This window comes from Acomys minous (assembly GCF_964271855.1).
Source record: "Acomys minous genome assembly, chromosome: 1".
NCBI lineage: Eukaryota > Metazoa > Chordata > Mammalia > Rodentia > Muridae > Acomys > Acomys minous.
In genome coordinates, this window is record NC_140483.1 from 88,881,781 (window position 1) to 88,888,973 (window position 7,193).

The window sequence follows — 7,193 nt, forward strand, 5'->3', positions numbered from 1 at the left end:
CTCTCTCTCTCTCTCTCTCTCTCTCTCTTCTGTTTTTTGAGACAGGATTTCTCTGTGTGACCCTAGCTGTCCTGGAGTCTCTTGACCAGGCTGGCCTCGAACTCACAGAGAGCCACCTGCCCCTGTCTTCCAAGTGCTAGGATTAAAGGCGTGTGCCACCACGCCCAGCTTTGAGTTCTCTTTGATGGAAGGAACTGCTAAGCCTATGTCTGATCCTTTAGGCAAGCCTGAGTTATTAAGAAAGAAATCTCTAGATGTAATCACATGGTTTTTATTTGGAGGCATTTTCAAACATACAGTGAGGAACCAGCTGATGCCTCTCAGGAGAACACAACACTTAGAAATGAGTCTACCCTTTGAACCCCTTTTTTTTTTTTCTTTTTGGTTTTTCGAGACAGAGTCTCTCTGTGTAGCCTTGGCTGTCCTGGACTCACTTTGTAGACCAGGCTGGCCTCGAACTCACAGCGATCCGCCTGTCTCTGCCTCCCGAGTGCTGGGATTAAAGGCGTGCGCCACCACGCCCGGCCCGACCCCTTTTCTATACATTACTCTTGGAACAATAACAATAACCCCCCCAAACAAAAATAAACAAACAAAAACCCCAAACCAACCAACCAACCAAACCCCAACAATGGATGGTAAGTTTTGAACAAAGATATTTCACCACAGGGCTGGTTATACAAATACTTGAATATATGTCAACTAAATTAAAACAGTGAGGCAGGAACTGTTGAGGAATTGCTTACCCTGTCTTGGCAGAATTTGGCCGTCGACTCTGCCTGCATCCAAGCTTGCCCTTTTTTAGGCAGAATTCTGTCTGTGGTAGAAATAAGGACAATTTGCCCAGTAGCTTGTCTGCCACATTTGAAGCCATCTCCATAAGGAGGTTCTTTGATGCTCACATCCTCTTTAAGTTAGGCTGGGTGTTGCCAGGAGCTAACTTGTCTCATTGTCAGTGAATCTTTAAAATAATAAAAACCTTTTAAAATGCCATGTTCTGCATGTCTCTGAGGTTTTTTGAAGACCTTATCTAACTATCCTACCTTATTTTTATATAGAATCCTCTCTATCTGCTGTACCTAAGATGTATATTATTGTGATAAAAGTAGACTAGCAATTGGCATGACCATGATTTGATCAACTAACAACTAACTTTATAACTTATTTATCCTAATCAGCTGGCAATAGCACTTTCAAAGTACTGAAAGTAAACCTTGCATTAGAATTGAGTTATATGGGCACGATACTTCATATTAGAGTAGAAATATATATGTGTGTGTGTGAAGAAAAATCTTACATTTGAATTCTATACCACTGTATCTAGAATTAAATTTATTTTGCATCTATATACAAAATTCTATACCAGCAAATTAAAAATATGTCTGTCAGATATATCGGGCCATAAGAAGATGCTCCAACATAATAGAGTTTGGGGTGACTAGTCAGGTAGCAAACTGTCTGTTATCTTCTCATTTGGAAAGTTGCTAACCTGCACTCCTGGCATACTCAGGTAATCAAGTCTCTGATGGAGTTGAAGATCAGGTAGCTTAGTTTTACAATGAAGCTTAGTTGTTTAGGGGTTAAGATGTTTTTAGGTCTAGACAGATGTTTTAAGTTGATAATGACAAGATGTGATGGAGATTGATTTACATTCAGAATTTTAGACACGCCAAGATAGGAAAGACGTTTTCTTCAAGGCTGTCAAATACAAATAACCAAAACACCAAGAATGTAACATTTATATAATTCCTGATTGTTTCATGGTTCTTCTTGCTATATTTGTGTGTGTGTGTGTGTGTGTGTGTGTGTGTGTGTGTGTGTGTGTGTATAATAATATAAATGTATATGTAAAAAATGGGGAAAAAAGCTGTATCACAGAACCACAGAAAACAAACCCATACCCTCAGGGATTTAGTAACAGAAAGAGAAAGGACAGGACCCTCTGAAGTGGAAAGAGAAAGGTGTGAAGCCACAAATGAAAAATGGCTCAACTCTGTTTAAGTAAAACAATTGCACGCATACGTGAAAGGGTGAGGTGGGTGGTCTTCAGAACAGGAACTGCACAGATGGCAGTAATTTTTGTCTTCTTTACATTTTTCTGAAATACAAAATTAGTTTGGTGAGAAATAAACTAAATGTAAGTTTTCTAATCCGAAGACTGTGAACTTTGGAGAAGCGCTGCATGAGGTTACTCTGAACAGAGCTGTTTCTCAGGATGATTGCCTTCCTTCCCCCTCAGCCCTGTTCTCCCCCCTCAGCCCTGCTTTACCCCCTCAGCCCTGTTCTCCCCCCTCAGCCCTGCTTTACCCCCTAAGCCCTGTCCTCCCCCCTCAGCCCTGCTTTACTTCCTCAGCAAGTGAATCTGTGCAGCTTTGTCAGGGTGCAGTGTGGAGTCAGGGGAGGGGCTGGGGGGCATGGGAGTTAGGCAGCCTCTCAGCTTCACTTACCACCCTGGGGTGCTATCCTCCCTCATGCAAAAGCTAGCTCAGATGCCACTTCCTCTGTTTGTCCTTCTGCCAGAAGAGCCACCATCCACTTCTCAACTGTCCGTTCACTCTGTCACCTCTTCCCTCCAGGGGATCTTAGTCGCACCTCCATTTTGCCTTTCACCATGCTATTTGCCTTTTCTGAGGCACAGCTGTATTGTAGACGAAAGCCACATGAGGGCACCAGAGCCATGCTAGTAACTTCCACCCTATGAAAACTGTCTTCCAAGTAAAGGCATAGCAATAGCATGGCCATGACAGGCCCGAGGTGTTCCCACTCCAGAGGAAGACAGTGAGGAAAACAACTGGCTCACAAGCTCAGAGGCCATCCCAGCTTCCTAGAACGGCACTGGCCAAAGTGACCCTCCAAACTGTTGGCTCAAGGATCCTGGGGCATCCACCTTTTATGTTGCTTTGAGCAAGGCTCTGCCTCTCTGGTCCTCTATTTCCCTCCACCTGCTGGATCTTCCAGGAAGGGCTCATCTCTCTCCCTTGCTGGCCCCACTGGTCCCTGTTTCACATTCTGTGTTTGTTAGCTATATACATATGTATACACACATGCAAACAAAACCCTCTCCAGAGGATGTATGTATGTATGCACACATATATGTACACACACACATATATATACAAAACCAAACAGTCTCCCCAGAGGATGTGTGTATAAATATGTGTGCATATACATGGACACACACACACACATATATATACAAAACCAAACACAAAACCTCCCCTGACAAAAAATGGTCAGCAAGGTAAAGAAAGCACTTTCCTTCCTCTTAGGACTTCCTGGGTGCAGATCTGTGGCACCTGGGTCCTGGCTAAGCCCAAGAACATTTTCTGCCCCCAGATCCCCATGCCAGAGTTTGCCCTTCCAGACCAGCGTTTCTTGTGTGTATGTGTGTGTGGTTGGGGACCACCACTGTGCAGAGGGAGGAGGAGTCCTAAGGGAGGATTCTTTGGGGGGTGGGGAGGGAAGGAGGAGGCAAGGCTCCCTGAGTAGGGTCTCCCCCTGGGAGGTGAGGGCCCTCTGTGCTGCTCTGTATGTGATAGAGACTTTCTTGCGTCAGGAAGACTCCAAGCTATAGGTGTGACCACAGTGTTAGGGGAAACAAAGGGAGACCCACATTAAGTGGCTCAGCAGCAGAGCACTTGCCTAGCATGCTCAAAGCCCTGGGTTCCATCCCAGCAAAACACACACACACACACACACACACACCCTCCCTCCCTCCCTCCCTAGGTCTTCAGAAGATGAAGAGTTGCTTCTATGGGGACGGTGAAGGCTCCTTTTGTTCCATTCTGGTTATTTACCTCTGGCAAAGCCCCAGGAGACCCTGAGTGTTGCTATAAGGAGGAAAGGCAGTAAGTCTAAGTAAGTACCCTTGCTGGCACACACCTGACACCTCTACCTGCAACAGCCATACCCCTCTAAGCCCCCTGGGGGACCCCTGCTGCTTCTCCAGGGCTCACTCTGCGCTGATGTGTTGTAAGCAGATCCAGTCATGCATGCGTCCCTGCCCCTGCATCTCTGCAATGGCCTGTACTGTGTCATGAGTTATTTCATGTTTGTTTTTCCCACACAGGAAACCTCCTGTGGCCAGAGGCAGGGTCCACTCACCTCAATATCCACCAGGAAGTGCTCAATGGATGTGTGCTGAGAAGATTAATTTGTTCCATTAAAGAAGCTCATTAGGGACCCAGATTCCTCTTGAGGGGGCTCAAAAGTTCCTTTTCTCCTGGAACTGCCCCTTTAAGGGATGGCATAGCTCAACTCCCAGGCAGGCAGCAATCTGCAAAGATTCCTGGGGCCCATGGATGCACCCGAAGCAAACTCACCGTAGCACACGGGGCCCAGGCTGTTTGTTTGACCTAGGTTCTCAAAGTGTCGCCTAAAATGGATCTTACAAGGTAGCTTATCAACCGGAGTCGGAACACAACAGGGCACAATTCAGCTGGAAGGGAGGTGCCCTCGTACCAGGGCACCAAAGGAGGCCTCCTAGAGATCTGAACATTTGCTCAGGAGCGCAGATGGACTGTACTGGGGCACCTGGGGCCCCTTCAGGGGCATGCCTACTAGTCCCAGTTTTCATACGAGCTGTCCTGAAGTCCACTGAGGGCATTTGTCCTCAGACCCTTGGCCAAGTTGACAGCAAACACCTGACTGCCTTAGCACTCAAAATCTTGGTCCTCTGACCACTGCTCCAGCAGAGCCTGAGGGTGAGACAGCAGCTCTGCTTTTGACAGGAGGCCTTCCTGCTCACCAAAGGCCACCAGCCAGAGTTTCCCTGGACAAGCTTTGAACTTCCTTACAAAGAGTCGCTCAGAGAGCTTCTCCAGAATATGCTGAAAGACCAGCAGGTGGGTCCTTCCACCCTCTGCCCCCCACAAAGTCTTCATTCTTCTTTGGGTGACATCTTGCTTTACTGAGCTGCCAAAAGGGTCCTTGACTCCTTCAGTGCTGCAGGAAAAGCTGCTCAAGTGGCCCGGACATTGTGGTCAATGAAGCCAGAAAAAAAAAAAAAAAAAAAAAAAAAAAAAAAAGACAGACAGACAGACAAACAGCCCTGTGGCTCTGAGCAGCCAGGGGCCTGTTGATGGCTAGAGGGTGTGCTCTCAGACAAAAAGCTGAGAGCAAGAGGCTGTGTAGTAGCAGCCTTTTTCCTCCTCAAAAAACTCCTGCTCACCCCACCACCATTAATTGGCAGCAGATTTAAAAAAAAAAAAAGGCCAAAACAAAAACCAAGTCAACGCCAATACCCGGAGTGCAAGGGTTTCTGAAATGGAAAAGCCCTTTCGATTGTTAGATGTCCAAGAAAACATGAATACATGCTGACAGAGGAAACCAGCCACAGCTAGAGGAAGAGGGAGGGGCTCATAAATTAAGAGGAAAAATTCCTTTTAGCATCTCCCATCCTGTAGGCTGGGTCTGGGAGAGACTTCAGGAAGATGAAGGCAGTAGTGGGAGGGAGGGAGGAGGGGGGGAAAAGTCATTTAAAGGAGCATAGGCAGAGGATGTAGAACCCCTCCCGCCCTTTCTAACACTGCCCTGGGACAAGCCTCCCTGTGGCTCAGCACACTTCAGAAAATGCCCTGGAGACCCAAATCTGAGCTTGCCAGTGTAAAGCAGCCACTGGGACCCCAGGCCTGCCTCCCCCGCCTCCAGCAGGCCTCCAGCGTGCAGGCCCTGGCAGCAGCTTGCTCCTTTTCCTCTTCATCCTCCGATGAGGGGACACAGGTCACTTTAGGCACTCCCCCTGAAAGTGGGGGGGGGGGATGAAAATGGGGGGAAAGGGTGACTTCAGGCAGCATGACCACCAAGAGGTAGGGCTGGGGCCACTGCAGCGTGGCAAGGTGGCTATGAAGATGACCCAAGAAGGCAAAGAAATGGCTTGGCCTCAAGCAGCCATTGGCAGCTACCCAAAAGAGGCTTTTAGTTCTGTCCTGTTCTGCCCCAACCTGACAGGCAGCTCTGGCAAGTCTAGACCTGCCTCAGGCCTCTGCCTCTGCATACTGAGCCTGAATCCATCGCTGGAGACAGTCAAAACTGTCATCCTCTGTGCTCTGCCCATATGTTCTGGGGACAAAGGTGTACAACCTTCCAGTCCACTCAGACCACCCATGTGGCTAGGACATGAATTTGGGAGAGGCGCTGGAACCTTGGCCAGCCAAAGGAAGCCATGCCTTTCCCACTGCCCATGGGCACAACAGAGCCAGGTGTGGTCAACATTTATCACCAACTTGACTGAACTTATAATATCCTAGGAGGCTCGCCTTTGGGACTGCCTGGGAGGGTGCATCCTGAGAGGCTTAGGACCCACCAAGAAAATGGCCATGAATTTGAAAAAGAGCAAAGTAGGGTATATGGGAGGGTTTGAAGGAAAGAAAGAGAAGGGGACATAATGCAATTATAATTTCAAAAATAAGAGATGAAATAATAATAATAATAATAATAATAGTTGCACTGTTCCATGGACTCAGGTCCCAGGATAAATACAAGAGGCCAGGTGAGTAGGGGCATTCACGTATCTGCTTCCTAAGGCCTCACACTCCGACTGAACCCTAGACTGTGGGAAGATAAACTCTCTGGTTGTCTGACTTGTCACTGTGAGAGAGGCAACCGACACACCAGGTCTGTATGTGTGCGTGCGCACAGCGGCTTTTATCCATGTGGTGACCAAGAGGGTTCCATGTCCCTTGACATATCACCTAAACAAGGTGACAGTGAGGCCATTCAGAGCCCATGGCAGCACCGGCTGTGGAGCCTGCTGGGTTGCTCCTGGGCTGTGACCTTGGGAGGCTACTTGCCCCCTCTGAGCCTCTCTTTCTCCCACGTTAAACACCTTCCAGTGCAGCGTGACCGACCAACTGATTAGGGGAGAAAACCCTCTGTAGACCCGAGGGCACTGTGTACCAGAGGGGCTAATTTGGATTTGCCATCGGCTGTCATGCATACATAGGAGGAGAGTCTGAATCCAGGGTCAGGCTGCACGTTCACACAGGTTGGCTCATCCCTCTGGCCACACTGTGCCTTCCGCCTAGATCTAGTTCACATGGTGACCACTCAGGTGCCTGGAATGTTGCCAAGACCTGACTGGAGCTCTTCACTCTCCTCCGCAGGGTCTGCTAAACCAGCCAACGAGTCCAGGACACGCATCTCGCTTGGGAATTAGACCAGCAGGCAGGCATTTAAAAAAAGGGCTAATACTA